The 21,870-nt window shown below is 34.4% G+C and overlaps 1 long non-coding RNA gene across 1 annotated transcript; it reads right to left on the bottom strand.

The window, feature by feature from the left end:
- Positions 1-9,670: 9,670 nt before the first annotated feature.
- Positions 9,671-13,845, bottom strand: LOC119876994. The gene is made up of 2 exons (XR_005369937.1): positions 12,677-13,845; positions 9,671-11,030 (listed from the first exon to the last, which is right to left on the bottom strand). It is a non-coding gene; the product is annotated as an uncharacterized LOC119876994 (long non-coding RNA).
- Between the last annotated feature and the right edge of the window lie 8,025 nt (positions 13,846-21,870).

The following is a 21,870-nucleotide window of genomic DNA, read 5'->3' as shown; positions in this document are numbered from 1 at the left end:
TTTCTAAGGACTTGACAGCCCTACAGGTTTTGGGTCCTGCCCTTGAGATAGATATTTCAAGGGACAGAAATGCTTAAGTAGTTTTAGCACCCTACATAGAACACATATTTTTCTAATTGTTTCCAAAATGGAATTTTCTTGCCAGACCTTTTCCATTAAAGTGATGTTTAGTGTTTGTGATGTTTAGAGTTGATGTAATCCATGAGTATCCCATCTTGATTTACAGTGTGTAGAATCTATGGTGATTTTGATCATTGTTTATGCAAACGCCCACATGTCGATATACCACCTAAACATTTGTAAGAATTACTATCCTTAATTCGCAATGTTTTAAAATAAATCCAGGGGGATGATTAAGTAGTTTTGCTGCACACCATAGTGGTGTACAAAATTGATATAAATTCCGTAAAGCACTCGGAAATGCAGAAATAAGGTTGGGTTGGTGGGGCAGGGAGTGTGAAAGTTTGTTTTTTCAAATAGAATCAAACACTTTCTTGAAGAGGAAGGATAAGTATGCCAGGAATGAACTGAGGGGGTTTGAAGAAGTCAGAGAAAATGTTTTCATATGTGGAAATAAAGAATGGAAAACCAACTATAAGGGAAATTTGTTTATGTTAAAGAAACAAATACAGGAGAGGGTACATCTACTAAAAAACCATAGATAACTAGTCAGCAGGTGGAGCGCTCATAAAATTACTGGCCATATCTTCTTCTCCATCCACATTTCTCACCATTTATCCCGCCTTCACCTCTTCTTTTTTGTTACAGTTAAATTCTATACCATGCAATTTAGCAACTAATATATATTGTTTGCATTTTCTCTAGGTATAATTATATGTCAATCTCATCTGTTCGATTCTTTAAAGTCAAGAATGTAACTTTATTTTTCTATCTATCCCTCAAGTGCTTTGCAGACAATTAGCACAGTCAGTTAAAACAGTATGTTACTAATTAGTAGGTGATATCATCTGAAATCAATAAAAATAATATATTATCCTTCTGTCTTTAATAGCAGGTGAAAGTTTATTCTGGTTTCTACCGTATACAGCTGTGGAACGGTTTTGCTGGTAAAGGAAGATCAACTTGACTTTATGATGAGAAACAGATGCAAGTCATTCAGTTCAAGGAAACATCCTCTCCTGTCTTCTTGGAATAGAATGGGTAAAAGGTGAATATTGTCCCCTTCAAGGCAAGAATGGTGGTAGCCATGACTCAACACCAGCTGTTTAGTTGGGTCCAGTAGAGAGATTTTTTTTTTTAATTTTTATTTATTTACGATAGTCACACACACAGAGAGAGGAGAGAGAGAGGCAGAGACATAGGCAGAGGGAGAAGCAGGCTCCATGCACCGGAGGCCCGACATGGGTTCGATCCCAGGTCTCCAGGATCGCGCCCTGGGGCCAAAGGCAGGCGCTAAACCGCTGCCCCCACCCAGGGATCCCGAGAGATGGTTTTATAAGCATGATTTGCAACAGAGTCAGCCATGAGATCCACCAAGGAGCCTTGAGGGGAAAAAGTAAAAAGAACTGTTCTAAGTATTCCCACATCCTGAGAAACCTCAGAAAAATACTGACAATCATTTAGGGAAATGAAAAATTTCTGAAATAAAACTAACAAGTCCAATGAGATTATTACATGGAAACTAAAATTGTGTATGTATCGATATCTACCTCTGTTAACTAGAGTAATTAATAGATGTAAATTTTGCATTCTAATGTTTTCCTCTATTAATATAGCCTTGTTTCTTAAAAACTGTCTTTAAGCATGATTTCTAAGACTGTATAATGCTCCACTGAGTGGACACTTCATAATTTATTTAATCATTTACCTGTTCTTGGGTATTTATTTATTTATTTATTTATTTTTTTGAATAAAAAAGAAAACATTTTAATTAGGGGTTAAGAAATATGTATTAGCTTTTTTTTTTTTTTTTTTTGAATAAAAAGAAAACATTTTAATTAGTGGGTTTGTTCTTGGGTATTTAATCTTAAATTACCACTAACCTTTTTTTTGGAGGGGGCTAAAAATAAACTACAACTAGATCAGTGATTATGTTATTAGGTAAAAATGTATGTGAAGTTTTGGGGTTCATATACATATATCAAATGGTTTTCTCAAAAAACTCAATTATCTCAACTATCTTTCCTTAACTATAATGTGTTTCCCTGTAAGTTCACTAATACTTAGAGTTAAATATGGAAGCATTTTACCCACTGTGAGAAGTTTAAAATAAACTTTTATCTTAATAAAAAGACTGGATGGGATTCTGGCATTATTTTTCCTTGAGGAAAGTTTTAAATTGCCCATGGGTGGGAAGAAAGGGGCACATATATCTTTGAATGGTTAAATGGGCAGAGGGTAGCAAAGACTGCATCCACTAATTGCTATTCTTTTCTTCCGTTGCAAACAAGTACATTATCCGTTGTGCACATTCTGCCTAAAGACCATATTCTTAGACTTTCTTTCAGCTGGATTCAACCATGTGTTTATTTTTGAGTCAATGGATATGAGCAGAAAAGGTATGTGTAAGTACCCTCATCACTTTTCCTCCTTGTCCATGATTGAAATGTAGATGTGAAGGAAGTGACTAGAATAGCCCTTTTGGAATGTTAGAGAGGAACTGCCTGTTCAGGATGGCAGGATATTAGCCCAGAAAGAAGCCATTAGAATCCTGATGAATGTGGAGGTGCCAATGAGACCTGGATTGCCTGTTCAATTTTTACCTAAAATAAGAAATCAATCTGTATCTTATTTAAACCTCTGAGAATCTGTATTTTTCTATTACAGCAGTAGCCAGATAGCTTAAGTAGAAAAAAGGGGAAAAACTAGAGACGGGAGGCTTGGTGAGCCCTGGAATATGATGATTCTTGGTCTGTGTGACTATTCTTAATCCGGTAATATTTTAAAAATAATTTATGATTTACTATCTATTAGGACAAATAATCCTCATTATTTTTCATTTTCAAAATGTTCTTGGATATTTTGCCCTTTACTCTTCCAAATGAGCTTCAGAATCATTCTTAGAATGTTCAGGCTGCTGTAACAGAATACCATAGCCTGGGTAAGTAATAAATAACAGAAGTTTATTTCTGACAGTTTTGAGGTAGAAAGACCAGATTAAGGCACTGGCAATTTCATATCTGGTAAAGGCTTGCTTCCAGGTTCACAGAGGACTATCTTTTCTCTGTGTCTTCATATAGTGGAAGGGGAAATGGAGCTTTCTGGGGTCTCTTTTACAAAAGCAGTAATCCCAATCATGATGCCTCACTTTCATGACTTAATCATCTCACCAAGGCCCCATCTCTTAATACTACTGCAAGGAGTTAGGATTTCAACATAGGATTTTTTTCTTTTTTTGGTAGGGGGCATAAACATTCAGTCCATTGTCAAATCATTTGCCAAATTTGCTTTGTATTAATTAAAGTGTGATTTATGTAGAGTTGACATCAGCTTTTAAATATTGTCTTCCTAACAGGAAACAGCACATATAATTTGTTCATGTTTTGTTGCATATATATTAGCAATGTCTGAAGTTGACTACTCTTTAGTTGTGAAAGTTATTTTTGAACTATTTTCTAAATGTTTTCTGGGGTATAGATGAAGAGTACTCAATTTGTGTATATTATTTTTTGTCCAACCTCCACTTGAAATCATTATGAATACAAAATTTTCAGTTAACTGTTCTAAACAGTCTAAAGAATATTTTGATTGCAAATATTGATATCCTTTTATTCCTAGTTTTAAGGGTTGCTTTGGTCTTTTTGGTTTCTTTGATCAGTTTTGTTTTTACAATCAGAAAATGGATCTTAAATTTGATCAAATAATTTTCAGGTTTATTAAAAGGCTCATTTTAAAATGTGGCCTGTTGACATTTTAGGACATTTCTAAATGTAATAATAAAGTTAGACTGAAATAAAAATTACTGAATGCATGAGAAAATGATGGTATTATTAGATAAAATAAGTCATTTATAAAATAAGAACTAATGTGACAGAAATTCTGACTTTGGTTTAATTTTGTAATCTTTGACATGGTGGTGAGATATGTGGTGCAATATCTAGTCGTGATGTTAAACTTTAAAAAAAATCCACATATATATAGCAATAAGAAAAGTCTGGAATTCCAGATGGATATAGTTACTGGAGACAATATATTAAGAGTCATTTATATCGAAATGATGACTGAAACAGAGAAGAGAATATGATTACTACAGATAGAAGAGGGAAGAGAAGGGTAGATGATCAAAGATACAGCCTTAATCAAGACCTGCACTGACAATGCTAGATGTGATAGGAGGTTTGGAGAATGACTGGACAATCAGCATTGAACAGCATCGAGGAAGTTTAGAGGAAAGTATTTCAGAGTCTGGAAGAGCATTTTAAAATGTTAAAAACAGGACTTTTTGTTATTAAAGCTAAACCAAAAATCATGGTAATGTTCTACTTTTATCCAGGCCAGGGGAAAAAACTCCCTAATAAGTAGACTCATAGGGACTATGAGGTTTAAAATTAAACTTTTTTATTGTGGCACCTGGGTGTTTCATTTGGTTAAGCATCTGCCTTCAGCTCAGGTCATGATCCTCAGGTCCTGGGTTGAGTCCTGCATTGGGCTCCCTGCTCAGCAGGGAGTCTGCTTCTTCCTCTGCCTCTATGTGTGCCTCTCTTTTCTCTCTCTCTCTCTAATAATCAATAAAATCTTTTTTTTTAAATCAAACTGTTTTTTATTATTCATTTAGCAAGAATGATGTTTATCATCTGTGTGTGCATGCACATCTGTCAATTACAACTACATACAGTAATTTTATTTTACATTAGTAGATTTTTCCATAGTATTAATTTACAAACTGTACAATTACACTATATTAAAGGAAATTTATGTATGAGTTAACAAATCTCCTTTAATTTAAAATATTTCAAAGTATCAACATTATTTGTTCTTCATGGAAAGCTAACATTATCCTACTGATAATTGAAGCTTCATAGTGTTAGATCATGAATGCAAGTATTAGTTTAAAATATTGTGTTGGTATTTTTCATAAACTCTTATCAAATTGGTGAAAGAGACCAATGAAAGCAAAAGTGTGTGAAAGGTGTTGGGTTGAATTTAACTTTTGTAGAAGGATCTGAAATTTTAATTAAATTGTTAGAAGTAGATTTGGGAGGTATGAAGAAGGGGCAAGTTCTGGTCATATATTCAAATCTGATCAGCTATGTTAGTACAAATGAAGTTAGAAATTAACGTGAGAGAGGAAACACAAGACAGCTCCACCTACTGCAATAAATAAATAAATAAATAAATAAATAAATAAATAAATAAATAAGTTTGCCAGTAGCAGCTGTTGTTATTATAGAAAGACTTCTAGTTCAAGACTGATTTTGAAACATTTCTTCAACATGACAAGGCTTTATTCTACTTCATAATTTCACTAAAATTATATAGCTGTCACAAAGTCATGGTCTGGAACTGTAGTAATATGTGTTAGGGGTACATTGTCATCTTCTTGCCATTAGCAATCATTATGGCTGCTATTTTTCACAAGTAACATTCATTTATTTAAGACTTTTAAAATTCATAGGGCTGTCTGATAAGACTTTTATGAAACCAAGAATTCCAGTGCCTGAGGTTTTGATCTTATGATCCATCTTAAAGCATTAACTACTATACATAAACACACATGTATATGTGTATATATTTACATATGTGCATGTATATATATACATACACATATATATGTGTATGCATATGTATATGTATATATATTTGCTAAGTGTTTAGCTTTGACGAAAAATTCTCTAAGTTCTAGATAATATGTATGTCTATTCTAACTATCTACTGGATATTTGGGCCTGGAATTTCTACTTAATCCTCAAACTCAGCTTGTTCAAAATGGAACACCTTATCATTTCTAGCTAATCTTTACCCCCATAATTTCTTTTTTATTTTTTTAAAACTTTTTATTTATTTATGATAGTCACACACAGAGAGAGAGAGAGAGGCAGAGACACAGGCAGAGGGAGAAGCAGGCTCCATGCACCGGGAGCCCGATGTGTGATTCGATCCCGGGTTCCAGGATCGCACCCTGGGCCAAAGGCAGGCGCTAAACCGCTGCACCACCCAGGGATCCCCTACCCCCATAATTTCTAATCTAGTAAGTCACAAATATCCTATGAACCTTCCATTACTTCAGATGCCGCCATCTTGTTCTTCATTAGTATCCAAATAGATTTAGATCCAGATGATCTCTTCTTCACTGCCATGTCATTATTCTTTTTAGATTCTGAAATATTCTCTGAATGGCTCTTCCTGCTCCCATCCTTTCCAGGCCACCTGAGTCAGACAAGGCCACCAAAAGTTGGCTAATATTTAAGACTGGTGAGAATAGGAACTTGGATAGGCTTAAGTTGTACTGACCAGTAAAAGCTAAGATACAACCAAATGGATACCACTCCCACTGCCTAACTCATTTCCTATTAAGGCAGAAACTGATTTCAGAGGCCAAGGCATGAAGAGAAGTAAAACAGTTTGAAAGCTAGGATTGATTAGTACTTGGGATATATAATAAAAGCATAAAACAACACGCATAATTGAGTATAATTCCAGAAAGTGTGAAGTGTGAATCAGGAGTTCTCCTTAATTACATGAGGAACTATAACAAAGAAGGTGACTGCATGTTCTGTACCCTTACAAATAGGTCTAAGGAAATGCATGACAAGAGCAAGAGGTCCAAGAAAAAACATATGTTGATAATGATCTTTACAGGATATAACAAATAAAAACTGTTGAGCTGAAATATACATACATTTTAATATAAGCCCTTTTCCTTTTGTCTCTCTCTAAGCACTACTTTCAAATTTTTATAGTAAAAGCTAGAAGTTGTGACCCTAAAACATAGATTATTCCATTTAATTCAAAGCAATTCTATAATAAATGTAGTATTTATATGTTAGAAGTTATACAACTGGGGTCCAAGATCACATAAACTGTAAGTGATGGATAAGTTTGGGTATGAGTATGTCTCAGGTATGGTGACTTTGCTCTTCAGAGAACATTTGGCGCATCTAGAGATACTTTTGGTTGTTACAATTGGGAAAGGGGAGTCTGCTACTGACATCTAGTGGGTAGAGAACAAAGATGTTACTAAATATGCTACAATGCACCAGACAGTCTTCCACAATTATCCCACCCATACTGATTAGTGTTGAGGTTGAGAAGCCCTGGAATGGCTGTATGTTGTCCTGTTACTACGATGAGAACTATAAAGGAACAGAGAGTGCTGTGTGCCTTATAACTTGGGAGGTGTATAGAAAAAATAGGAAAAGAAAATATGTTGCCGACTTTGTAAAAATAAGATGAAAATGAAGTTCAATAAATTTGCTTATGCTTTATCTGTGATATATGTTTTGTTATATAAATGAAGAGGTCAAACAATCATCTAAAAAATTTCTACCTTCGCAAGATAACAAATGTGATTTCAATTATTTTAGAAAGAACATTTACAAAAACAATGGGATTTGAGTTGGTATTTTGCTTTGGGAAGTGTTAAGTACCATATAGGTACTATCCATTAAGACATCACCTATTTTCTGGAAGCTCAGTGAAAAAATTGACGCACGTCATTTAATATAAACATTTAAAAAGACAACTATAGCAGAGTATTTGTTTCCATATAGTCACAGACTGTTTTCATTTTTAGTATCATGAAATTTAAATCTTTTCCTTATTCAGCCTAAATCATCTCCTGAGTCACTGCTATGAATATGCACAACATCAGGTGACTTCTGCTCACAGTTTTGTGCATGATCTTGAAGTTATTTGCAACCCAAAAAACTATCATCTTACAGCACATCAAAAAATTCTAGGGTCTCCTGGCTCACCCATATGACTCTTGATCTCTGTCTGGGTTGTGAGTACAAGCCCCGTGCTGGGTATAGAGATTATCTAAATAAATAAAAACTTTATTTTTTGAAAATTTAAATTCAATTAATTAACATATAATGTATTATTGGTTTTAGAGGCAGACGTCAGTGATTCATCAGTCTAATACCCAGTGGTCATTACATCTTGCGCCCTCCCTAATGTTCATAACCCAGTTACCCCATCCTCTCACGTCCCCCACCTCCAGCAACCCTCAGTTTCCTATGATTGAGTCTTTTAAGGTTTGTCTCCCTCTCTGATTTTGTCTTTATTTTTTCCTCTCTTCCCCTATGATGCTCTGTCTTGTTTCTTAAATTCCACATATGGGTGTGACCATATAATTTTCTTTCTCTGATTGACTTATTTTGCTTGGCATAACATTCTATAGTTTCATCCACATTGTTGCAAATGTCAGGATTTCATTCTTTTTGATTGCTGAGTAGTAGTAGTGTGTGTGTGTGTATGTGCCCACATCTTTATCCATCCATCTGTTGATGGATATCTGGGCTCTTTGCATAGTTTGGCTATTGTGGACATTGCTGCTATAAACATTGGGGTGCAGGTGCCCTTTCGGATCACTACATTTGTATCCTTGGGGTAAAAACCCATAGTGCAAATGCTGGTCGCAGGGTAGCTCTATTTTCAACATTTTGAGGAGCCTCCATACTATTTTCTAGAGTAGCTGTACCAGCTTGCATTCCTACCAAAAGTGTAAGAAGGTCCCCTTTTCTCTGTATCCTCGCAAACATCTGATGTTTCCTGACTTGTTAATTTTAGCTATTCTGACTGGTGTTGAGGTTGTATTTCATTTTGTGGTTTTGATTTGTATTCTCTGATGATGAGTGTTGTTGAGCATTTTTCATGTGTCAGTTGACCATTTGTCTTTGGAGAAATGTTTGTTCATGTCATAAAAACTTTTTAAAAAGTTCCAGAATGTTATGTGTGTTTCTTCTTTCATAACCTCTTTCCCCTTTTTATTTATTTCAATGTTGGAAGTTAACCCGTTTCTTTTAAAAATCATCTGGAAGCTTTCTATAGACATTTCTTCAATGCCTAAGTGATAGATATTTGTGACACATCAATGAATCTTCAGTCTTTTCACCGTTTGTAAATTCTCTGGTGGTCTGAAGGGGCTTGACTAGTTCTATCCCTAAACCAATTTGCTGGGCTTGAGTATAGGTCTTTAGTGTTGTCCTCTTCCAATTCATTTATAGACACACACACACACAGAATGACTATCACTATTGACTTCTTAGATAGATAGATAGGCAGGTGTCATATTCTGATTGCATTTTTTAAAATATTTAAAAATTAAAATAGTGGATCTAGAAATTGAACAAATAAGTTTCCTTATCTTTTCATTATATTAGAATAATTTTTTAAAAATTTTTAATTTTTTTTGTTTTTTAATTTTTTGTTTTTTTAAAAACAAAATTGTTGTTTGGAATAATTAATTACATATTCTTCAAAATAAACTGCAGCCTTAAATCAGATATAATTTATATTCAGCATTAAAATTATTCCAAAATAATATGCATTTCCACTGTAAGCGAAGCACACATCTTTAAAAATAAACCATCAAAAGTTATACAATCTTCAAATTATGTAAATAACTAATTGATAACATTTAGATAACAAAATTTATTAAAGTAATTCTGGCTCAGAATTAATTTTGGAAAAAAAGAATTAATTTGGGAATATTAAAATTAGTCTCAGAAACATGTTAACAAATTGACACAAGATTTGCACACTTCTAAAATGTAATCTGACAAACATTTTTTCCAAATTTTTCTTATCAGCTTTTTTTTTTTTGCTGAACTGCAAGATTGCTTTTCTTGGTTGCCATTAGTAACTGTGACAGTTATTATAGCATCAACCTGATAATTATGTATTTTTAAGAGATACTGGCAAATGCAAGAGTGACTAATTATTTAAAGTCATTTAAATTATACCTTTATAAGGTTATTAGCAGCCATGCTTTTGATATATATTTTTTGTCATATTTAGCATATAAAAGACATGTAAAGCTATTAAATGAGTCATAAAATCTATATATAACATGCCTTGAGATAAACGTATGTATATATACCTAGGGATATATAAATAATTGGATGATTTTAGTGTTATATAGTCCTAAACTATACTGTCAGTACAGTTGATCTTGCAAAAACACAATCTCTCATTCTAGGCCAAATTAATTTTGAAAAATAGATTAATATAAATATCTCAAAAGAAAAAGTTTCTGCCCTATCTGTTTTATAAACATAAGTTAAACTTTAACTTTTTTTAATTTAAACTTTATCTTAAGTCAAATTGTCACCACAAACCTTCAATAATCACAATTTATCATCTTGCCTTATTTTACTGCTTTTTTGTAGTTCCTTATAGGCAGGACATACAGAGATGAGAATTGTTTGAGGACAGAAAATGTAATATAGTTAGGAAATACCTTCTGCACTATTGAAAAAGCACTTTACAACATGAGAAATTTGATGACTAACAATCTAAATTATCTTTAACCCATCCATGTACTTCCAATAAACTAAGCACTCTTTGTATCAGACCCATCGAATAAGTGTGGCCTGGAGGAAAATGGTCTGTTTATTTGTGTGGTAAACAAGATGATGGTTCTAATGAGCTATGTCTATCATCTTTCATCATTAATTATAAGGAAGAAGACTAAATTACCTGAAAATTATTTCTCCCTTGTTAGATGAGGCTGATGATAAGTTGTGTGGGGATGCCTCTACCTGGACCATGATAAGGATGAACTGGCCTCAGGTAGATTTGTATGTCAGGTGTCTTTCAGATATGAGAAATGGAATGCCAGCTAGACAATCTATATGTTTGTCCAAGACTTAGACCATTTAGGGTAACTTTTAAAGATATGTAATCATTTCTGGCTGGCAGTATATTAAATCTTATCCAAAATTATCCTCTCTCCTCACTCCTACTCTCAGGGACTCAGCAATGTGACTTATTTTATCCAACAGAATTTTACCAGAAGTGATACAAGCAAAGCTTTGAAAATTGTTTCATTGATGTCCCTCTCACAACAAGAGGATGCTCAGCAAGCCAACTACTGCAGAAGAAAGAAGATTAGGGTAGCCTCCAGCCTGTGGGAAAATAAAACATTGTTTAAATCATTCAGTTTGGGGTGGTTTGTTCAATACTGTTTCATGCATGTACATGTGTGTGTATGTGTATGTATGACCATACTAAACTGACACAGTGTTGGAAGTGATTTGAGAACTTATAAAACAAAAAAAATATGAGAGAGATATACAGGATAATTTATATGTCAATGACCATAAAAATATTAAATATATTTGACTTCTGATGCTGTGGGTAAAGGAACATGGTAGGAGGGCTAAATATGCTTGAAGGGAGAAAGCAATAACTAATCAATGAGAACAGAGTTCTGAGTAATGCAGGACAATCTTAGAGATAATACTAAATTTGAAAACTATATATTTTTTACATTTAACAGTAAACTATAATGTCACTTCAACATTACCAGAGATGTTTGTAACAGTTATAACTGCAAGAGCAATCTTTTTGGATGTGTTTATATGGAGTGCCCTATGATAAAATAGAAAGAACTTGTATTTGGAATGAAATAGAAAAATTAAAGTTGAAGCTTCCCAATTATCTACCTATGTATTTTTCTGAATATCAGTATTCTCATTCATAAAATAATAATTCCTTAATATATTCATTGTCAAGATTAGTCAGATATGCATAGGATCTTTCTCAATAAATAGTAGATATTGCTGTATTATCCCTGAGACTATACTTTGCCCATAGAGAATCTTCAGTGAAAGGCAGTGATATTATCATTTTTGTTGTTAGGAAAGAAATGACTATAGCAATCACAATGCTGCAGATGTAAATTGCGTATTTGAGTTTGAATGAAAGAATGATGCAGAAGTCAAACTGAATGATAACAAGACTTTTCCACAGTAGTGTACTTGCTCTGATGACAAACAAAAGCAAGCATAGTATAAAAAGAAGGAAAAACCGTTTTATTTGAAAACAATCCAGACTTATCATGGGGGCATAAGACAAGATCAATAAAGCAGCAAGATAATAAATAAAATTATCAGCCTCTCATTTATACAAGTCTGGACTGTTGAGGGAAGTAGGAATGATAGAACTATAGTTTCATAATGCTCACATAGTAATTGTATTATATATAATAGCTATTAATCAAGTTGTATATGGTTCACATTCACATGTGGACCAGACCTTATTTAAAATTATGTTATTATGAAAACTGCTGAATTAGAAGACCTTCTCATTTATATGCACAGACATTTAATATGGACAATACACCAATTACAACTGCCATTCATGAGGTACTCATTATGAACTAGGAACTAAGTTAAGAGCTTTACATAGATTATTTAGTTTATTTCTTATAAACTCTACGTTTTACAAAGGGGAAAAATGAGGTTGCCAAATAGTAAGTAATTTGTTTAATGTCATAGAACTATTAAGTAGGGGAGGCAGGATTTGATTTAGTATGTTTCTAAAGTCTGTGCTCAAGGATCAGCATTTGCAGTGTTTACCCAAGAGATGAGGTTTGTACATGAACAATGCCTATTCCGTTCTTTATCCTTGATCCTCCTGGATTTTGTTATCATAAAAATTCATCTAAACAGCTACAAATAAGGATAATGCATGTATGTACAAAGAAAGTTGAACAGGTAACAAATCTCTTATAACAATGTACTTGGACAATTATGAACTCCCACTGTACCTTTCAGTAGCATCCAGGTGTCATTTATCATCTGCTCTTTCTTGGAGCATGTTGCCTTCTTTTTTTATTACACTTTTCATTTAAAAAATTTCTTTAATGTATGTTCTCTCTTTCACTGGGGTCAATTTCCTCTGATTATCAAGATATATTCCTCTCTTTCAGACTTTTCCACAGGCCTGATAATGTTTCGCAAATATATTAATGATGATGGCTTAAGGTCTCTAAGATGGGCTATATCAAAATTTTTACAGATTACTATACAGTTCCTTAGGGAGATAAAAACTGAACTTGCTGGAATTTCTTTGTGCTAAGATGGGACAATTAGTCTATTCATATAATGAAAGCACTGGCAAAAGCTGTCAAAGTCAACTGTCTTAGAGCTCTGGAAGCTAACCAAAAGCTTGCAGCAATCTAAGGACATTTATTCAAGATAAATAGCTAAATCTAGGTAAGTACAACAAATCATTTGGTGTTTGTAACTTGTCCTATTTCCATTCCCCTTTCCCTAGATCTCTAGTAGCCTTAGAAACCACAGCTGCACAATCATGGTGAACACAAGCAACCTCTCATCCATTTTAGAGCAAAGAATAGGATTGGAGTTCCTCCAAAGCTTCAGTTCTAGAAAATTGTCACTATTGACCTGTTTGCAGTTCCCTGGAAAATTGCATTCATAGGCCATATCTCCATTTGACTTAATTCAGGCCTCACCCAGGATGAACAACTTTTCCTTTGGGCATTTAGAAAAAACAATTAGTGATAATTCTTTAACACTGTAGCTTCCTGTGGCAGCAATAAAAGTTGGAGCAATCAAGTTGACCAGCAAACTTAAAAGGAAAAGCTGATAGATGAGATACCCGTAACAGATTCTGAAAAGTGCAAAATATATTTCTGGGAATCTAGATTTTAAGACAAAAATTATTACTAAAAATTGCTAACCAAAGATCCCCAAAATATATGAAACTAAAATTTATGGAATTAAAAAGATATATAGAAAATTTAAAAATAATAACTTGAATTTTCAATATCCCACTTTCTGTAGTGAAAAGAATAACCAAAAAAAGATTCACAAGGAAAAATAGAACTTGAACAACATCACAAACCACTATACTGAATAGATATTTATAGAACATTCCATCCAATAAAATATACAACCTCTTTAAAATTGCATAAGGAACATTCTCCAGATTATGCAAAACAAATCTCAATTTAAAACTGTAGAAATTAAACAAAGTATATATATGGCCATAATAGAATGATGTTAGAAATCAGTAACAGAGGAAAATTTATAAAGTCACAAATATGTGGAAATTAGACTAACCCACTCTTAAATAACAAATAGGTACAAGAAGAAATCACAAGGGAAATTAGAAGATATTTTGAGATGACTTAAAATGAAAATAAAACATACACAAATATATGGAGTACAGCTAAGGCGGTGCTTAGAGAAAAAAATGTAGCTAGATATCTTTTTAAAAAGAAGATGGGGATCCTTGGGTGGCTCAGCGGTTTAGCGCCACCTTCAGCTCAGGGCGTGATCCTGGAGTCCCAGGATCGAGTCCCACCTCGGGCTCCCTGCATGGAGCGTGCCTCTCCTTCTGCCTGTGTCTCTGCCTCTCTCTGTGTGTGTGTAAATAAATAAAATGAATAAATAAATAAAATCTTAAAAAAAAAAAAACAGAGAAGAAGAAGATCAGTGTTATTCCTAAGAGTAAGAGCAGGGTGGCAGAGTAAACAAATCGAAGAGTGACAAATTAAGAAATGAGTTAGGTCATAGATTGTGGGATGTTGTAAGCAGTTTAAAGTTTATTCTAACTGTGATAGAAGCCGTTGAAGAGTGTAAAGCAGGCTGGAGGTGGAGGACGATAAGGCAAATGATAGGTCATGTTTGGTGGGATATGACCAATTTACATGACTTAAAAGTTACTCCAGTGACTTAGTAGATATAGGCTGAGAGTAGAAATAGAGACCAGTTGTGATGGTATTGTAGAAGCCAAAGTGAAAAATTAGAGTAATTATAGGTAAGTGGCAGAAAGACCAGTAGTCAGAACTGGCATACTTACTGATGTGTTAGATTAGGGATGTTAAGAAAGGGATAATGATTCCTAGGTTTGGGACCAGAGCGCACTGTCAAATTGAGTGAAAAAATTGAGGGGAGAGTTTTGGAAAGAACAGTAAGATGTCTAGAATTATTCCAGTAGAGGTATCAATTAGGAGGTTAATTTAGTAGTCCGAGTGACACATGATGATGGTTAAGTCCAGAATGTAGAGTGGTGTCAAAATTCTGGAAGTCACATAATCAGAGAAAGAGAAAAAATATTTTTAATGCTGACTAAGGGATCCCTGGGTGGAGCAGTGGTTTGGTGCCTGCCTTTGGCCCAGGGCGCGATTCTGGGGACCCGGGGTCGAATCCCACATCGGGCTCCCTGCATGGAGCCTGCTTCTCCCTCTGCCTATGTCTCTGCCTCTCTCTCTCTCTCTCTGTGGGTGGCTATCATAAAAAAATTTTAAAAAAATGCTGACTAAATTCTTGGATAAGGAAAAATCTATTTTTGTAACTTATATTCATGAAAGTGAAGTGGACTGGAAATTGTTTCCCTAGATGGTTAAATCCCTAGGAGAAAAGCACTGTGAGTTGTTTATTTCTGTGACTTTTGTGTTCAATATAGAACACATGAAATAGTAAGTTTTAAAAAGTCATTGTTGAATAACTTAAATGAACACAAGGCTATAAATTCATATTTATTATGATTGCCAAAAGGGGATTTCTTTGCATATTTTTTATATAATTTCATGTGCAATTCAATGTAGAAAAAGTGTTTTATAATAACCTTTCAATGTTTTTCTGCATTGAAATTTAAGATAGGAAACTTACAGTCTGCAAGAAAACCAGAATATTTATATTCATCAGCCAGAAACATCATAGTTGACAGTCATATATTTTGCTTCCTCCCTTTTACTGTCTTCTAAGAGTGACTGACCCCCATAAACTCTAGAGTGCTAATAATCATGTGACTATTTCCCTTCCATGCTGTTTAGGAGATACAGTAGGAGATACAGTAGACAGAAAACTCACAGGATTCATAGTTACAATAGTTGAATAGTGTTTTCTGCTGTAATCCATGTCTAATGAATTTTAACAATAAGAATGTTAAAGTATAAAGGCAAATCTACTTGTAGGAGAGAAAAACTTTTAAAAAACTAAAATATGTATTAAGAACAAGGAAGTTCACTTGAGGTTGTAGCTTCTTCCTCTGGAAACACAACAATGTGCTTGAAAAATTCTTTTCAACGTGCTTTTCAGTACATTGTTTTGATTTGTAAATAAAAGCCAAGGAGGAAACCTCAAGTCAAATCTGATTTTCCCAGAATAATCAGATATCATTCATTGTCTGAAAAATAATACCCATGTAAAACATCTACAAAGCTGAGGCTAAAGTAACTATTATATTTGTTACTTTTTAAAGTGAATGCCTAGACAAATGTAGTAGGTTATCAAAATAGGACCTGTGAGTCTGTTAAAACCCCTGGGAAAGGAAAAACTTGGAACAAATTGGTATTTTTTTTAATCTCAGGATTTCTGTAATAGAGACAAACATTCTGATTTTTTTTTTAAGATGTATAACACCAAGCTGAATATGCACTCTGAGCTCATGCAGTCAAATTTTAACTGGATTCTTTGTGTCCCTCAGATGGGGTAACAGCTCACATTTACTATTTACTATGTTGTAAATAGCTAGGCAGCTCTGCATCTTGTTGCATTTCTTCTACAGATCCTTGATTGATGAATCTTATCATCCCCATTTCACAGATGTATAAATGCAGCCTGAGAGGTTAACTATCATGCACATGGTCACAGGGTGAGATGAGGCCAGAATTCCTATGCAAGTCTGTCTGCCTGATTGGAAAAAAAAAAAAAAATGCTCTTTTGTTACTTGGCACTATCTTAAAATATTTTTAACCTTGATCGAAGGCTTATTATGTTATCTTAGCAACAATAAGAACTGAATTTTATTCTAGAATTCATTACTCTTCCCAGATCTTCAACATCCACCCCTTTACCACTCTAGGCAGATGAGCAAGGATCAATCTCACTCTAGGCTCAGACGGAGATCAAATCCTTCTCTCAACTTCCCTCTACATCATCTCAAATTACCTGACATCTCCCAGCAATCCCTCTTTCTTAGTTTTCTTATACCCAACTTATCTACCACTCACGTGTGAGGGCTGTCCCTGAAGTCAGAATGACATCTCTGTCCCTAAGACCAACATCCCATATCATTTGTCATGTTGCTTACATTTGAATTCTTCCAGAAGAAGATCCTGAGACAAATTTGGATTTAAGGACACAAAAAAGGTTCATTTTGTAGAAGATTGCAGGAAATGCTACTAGGAAAGTGATGAAAGAGAAGACAGGAAATAAAATGTTCTTATCATGCAAGGGTCTCCTGAGAATAAGTTCAAGTTAATGATGCCAGGAAAGTGCCACAGCCAGTTTAGAAGATGTACCTCAGTTATCTTGCTCAAGGTGCAAGGGAGCAGAGTACTTGCACACTAAGGTCACAGTCATTGGTTGAGGGCTACTGGGGTTGGCAGGAAATTCTCTGATAAGATTGGCCTGTCATGTGAGCAAGCAGGTTTAAGTTCTCAGGCAATGTCATGCAGGTTCTGGGAGCTGGAATTTGGGCAGCCATATGCTACTCTGGTTAACGTGAGGGGATACGGGTACACATTCACTTTATCATATTATTTAAAAATATTTATTGTGTTTGCAACCAATGATTTTCTTTACATAAAAACCTTTTGTGTCCCTTCCTACTTTTCTAGTCATTCCTTTATTTTTGTATCTATATTCTTTTTTTTTATTCCTACCACTTTATATAAACACTTAAATATTAACCACTTAAATATTTCCTAAGAATCTGTTCATGATTCCTCTCATTTCGACTCCTACCTGTGGCAATCTCATGGTTCTATTATATCCGTGCAGATGATTCCCACATTCATAACTCAAATCCAATCTTGTTTCCCCTGTCCAATGTTCAATATTACACTTTAAACCATCACCTAGAGCTCACCTCCTTCATTTAGCACCTGAGGATATCCAAAACTGACTTTGTAATATTCCTTAGAAATACTTCATATTTTAAAAACTACTCATATCTTCTTTCAAGTCAAATTGTTGAAAAATTCTTAATCATCTTTGACACATCTATTTTTCTTTCCCCAATATTCAGTTAGACTATTCTGCCAATTCTCTCTCTATAATATCTCTTCTCCAGTTCTTCCTCTTCAACTTCCAACAACTACTTCCATTCACAAGGATTCATTATTCTTGACTTGGTCTACTTTAATAGCCTCCAAGTTCGTTCGTCTTTCTTCTTTCTTTCTTTCTTTCTTCTTTCTGCTTTCTTTCTTTCTTGTCTTTTTTTTCTTTCTTCCTTTCTTTTTTCTTTCTGTCTTTCTTCTTTATTTCTTTATTTCTTGTCTTCCCTTTCTTTTCTTTCTTTCTTTCTTTTCTTTCTTTATTTCTTCTTCTTCTTTCTTTTTTTCTTTCTTTTGATTTTATTATTTATCATGAGAGACACAGAGGGAGAGAGAGACAGAAACACAGGCAGAGGGAAAACAGGCTTCCCAGGAGCCCAATGTGGGACTCAATCCCAGATACCAGGATCACATCCTGAGCGAAGGCAGAGGTCAACCACTGAGCCCCCAGGCATCCCAGATTCTTCTTTAAAAAACACAACAAAACAAAACAAAACCTAAAAAACTTCCTTGTCAGCTATTGCTAAATGTCTTTTTTTGAAGATTTATTTTATTTTAGAAAGAGAGAGCATGAGGTGAGGGGAGGAACAGAGAGAGAGCACCTAAAAAAAAAAAAAAAAAAAAAAAAACCCACTGGGCATAGAGCCTAATCCAGGGCTTGATCCCATGACCCTAAGATCATGACTTGAGCTGAAATCAAGAGTCAGATGCATAATGGACTGAGCCACCCAGGCACCCTAGGTGCCCATGCTAGGGTTTTCTTACAGTACAGTTCTGATCATGTCATTTACCACTCAAAACTCCAAGAGACTATCTATTCTTGTAGACTCTTGCTCTAATGGAAATAGCATAAGCTTTAAGTCAAACAAAACTAGTCTAAAATTCCTATCCCACTACTTACCAACTTGTGTCTTTGATCAAAACTACCATATATTGTAGGCTTTAAGTTCCTCATGTATAATCCAGCATAATAATACTGTTAATGATGATGGCATATTAAATATGGTCATTTATGACCCAGCCTGTAAACCACCCAGCACTATGTCAGGCACGCTACAGGCACTTGGTAAACTTTAATTAGTTTACTGACAATCTAACAATCAGTTACATTTTTTTCTCTTGTTTTTCAAGATTCATTAACCTGGCATCAAAAGCCCTTTAGGATTTATAGGATAGAATATAAAAATTGCTGTACAAGTTAAAAACAAATGGATTCAAAAATATATAGATGTTTATTTTTCTAATTATGGGAAGGGCTTAGTAGACATATAAACAAATGGAGGAACAAGACCACCTAATGAATGGTTTGGAGTACATATAATTTTTTAAAAAGCTCTTATCAAAAATGTCAAGAATGATGTGAAAGATTTTAAAAATAGAGCAGTAATATATGCACTACATATAGGACTAATATATGTACTATATATAGGAAGCAAAAGCTAATGACCTTCCTGAATAAAAGGCTAGTGCAAATTAATAAGACTATACAAACACCACAATAGCAAAATTTACAAAAAACCATGAATTGGTAATTCACAATACTTATTACATATAAATATATTATTATATATGGGCTCATGACCTGAGCCCAAGGTAGATGCTGTAACCAACTGAGCCACCAGGCACCCCAATAATGACATATTTAAATATATGTATTTTACATATATCGGGTGGCTCAGTTGGCTAAGCATCTTCCTTAGGCTCAGGTCATGATCTCAGGGTCCTGGGATCTAGCCCTCTGTTGGGCTCGGACTTCCTGCTCAGTGGAGAGTCTGCTTCTCCTTCTCCCTCTGCACTCCCCCTGCTCTCTCTCTCGCTCTCTCTTTCTCTCTCTCTCTCTCTCACCCCCCCTAAATAAATAAATAAATAAATAAATAAATAAATAAAATATTAAAAATAAATCCATCATTCCTATTGGGGGCATTTTTGTCCTCCAAGGGACATTCAGCAATGTCAGGAGATTTTTTTGATTGTCACTATTAAGGGTTATGCTACTAGCATCTAGTGGATAGAGACCAAGGATGCAGGTAAACATCTTGCAGTGTATAGGCAAGCCTCCTTCACCAGAGGGAATTGTTTAATTCAAATGGCAATAGTGCTGCTTTTGAGAACCCTGAGTTAAATGATAATTTAAGTGATTTTATTTTCACAGGAAAGAAACACATTTTTATTTCTTAATTCTTAGTAAATTTTTCTGAGGGAGAAAGACTCTATAGATATGAATATTGTCAGGCTTTGAAAAAGATTATTCTCTGAATAGCTAACCAGCCATTAAGAAATTTCCCACTGGAAGTTCTGACCTCTGCTATGAGTTCCAGGTTGCAAACGTTACTCTCCTCACAAATACATTTGCATTCAGTTAGAGAAATATTTCATTTGCCTCATCATCTTGCCTATGACATTATTTTATATTTATATTTCTAGAGTGATATGTAGACTTTAAAGGAAATTGGTTTTACATCTAAGGGATCAACAGAGCAACGATTTGTACTGAAACGATTTGAACGCCGGAATTCTTGTCAAATATTCTTGTAAAAATTATTCTACCTGAAAATTACCTCAGTTATTTGACTGTGAGGAAAGATATAATGTAAGATGAATAAAAATACACACATACACACCTTTGTGCAATCTACACGAAGAATCAGAGTCACAGTATTAATTTAACATATCATAAACACCATTCCCCCAGATTTGGGGAAGAACTCATAAAAATGTGGAGAAATATATGTATGCATTGTTTTTTTAAAAAAGTAACCTGAGAATATAATAAAACCTTATTTTAAACCAATGGTCTTTTACCAAACTTGCAGTGTAAAAAAATCTCCTGTTGTCTTGATTCTAAGGAATGAACACTGATTCATAGGAACAGTGCCTGTGGGCAGCAAGAAAAACAGTGGGAGCAAAATCAGAAGGGAGCAAAATCAGAAGTGCAATAGTGATGCCCTTGCTTCTTTTCTCTGGTAATAGTTAACAGTTTAACAGCACTAGCTAACCCCCTTCTTTAACAGCATTAACTAACCATATGGCAAAGTGATAATCAAATGGAAAGATACCAGCAACAATAAATTCCAAGAAATTCGCAATACAATATGAACTACCTGGGGACAGGTGGATGGCTCATTTGGTTAGGATCCGACCCTTGATCTCAGCTCCGGTCTTGATCTCAGGATCCTGAGTTCAAGCCCTGCTTTGGGCTCCATCCTGGGTGTGGAGCCTACATTAAAAAAAAAAAAAACAAAAAAAAAACACACACACAATAAAACAACATAAAAGTGAACTACCTGAGTTCTCTCAGGAAGAAAAGGGAAGATTTGATGATGGATCAGTTGGAGTCCCAATGGAGATGGTGTCAATTATTTGCTTCAAGTCCAGCAGAGAAGGCAAAGCAACCTGAAAGATACTTGGGAAAACAGATGTTAGAGGAAAAAGAGAAGTTTGACTACTTCAAGCCTCCTATCAAATGCCCTAGGCAGTGGTGAAGTGTAAAATTCTACTTCATCCAAAAAACATAGTTAGAAAAGGATGATAAATAGCAAAATTATATACATAGGGACAGTTTCTTATGAATGTATATGAAGTTAAGAAAGTATGTGGTGGGAGATATCAAAAATCTTTTTGGAAGCTAAGAAAAGTAAATGCTAGTACCTGGATAGAAAGCAAATCAAATAATCACTGACTCTCTTTAAATGAAATTTCAAAAGCATCTTTTCTGAAATATAAGCTGTTAAACTGATGATTATTTTACTGACAAGCATCCAGTTTAGTTTTATGTGGACACCATGGAGTCATAGTCAAGAGAAATTTACTAAGTCTATTTCTTTTTTTTTAAAGATTTCATTTACTTATTTGAGAGAGAGAGAGAGAGCTAGAGAGAGAACATGAACATGGGGAAGGCCTCAAACTATACTGGCAGCTACTTTATTCCTCAA

This window comes from Canis lupus, chromosome 15 (assembly GCF_011100685.1).
Source record: "Canis lupus familiaris isolate Mischka breed German Shepherd chromosome 15, alternate assembly UU_Cfam_GSD_1.0, whole genome shotgun sequence".
Lineage (NCBI taxonomy): Eukaryota > Metazoa > Chordata > Mammalia > Carnivora > Canidae > Canis > Canis lupus.
This window is presented reverse-complemented; position numbering and strand designations above follow the sequence as displayed.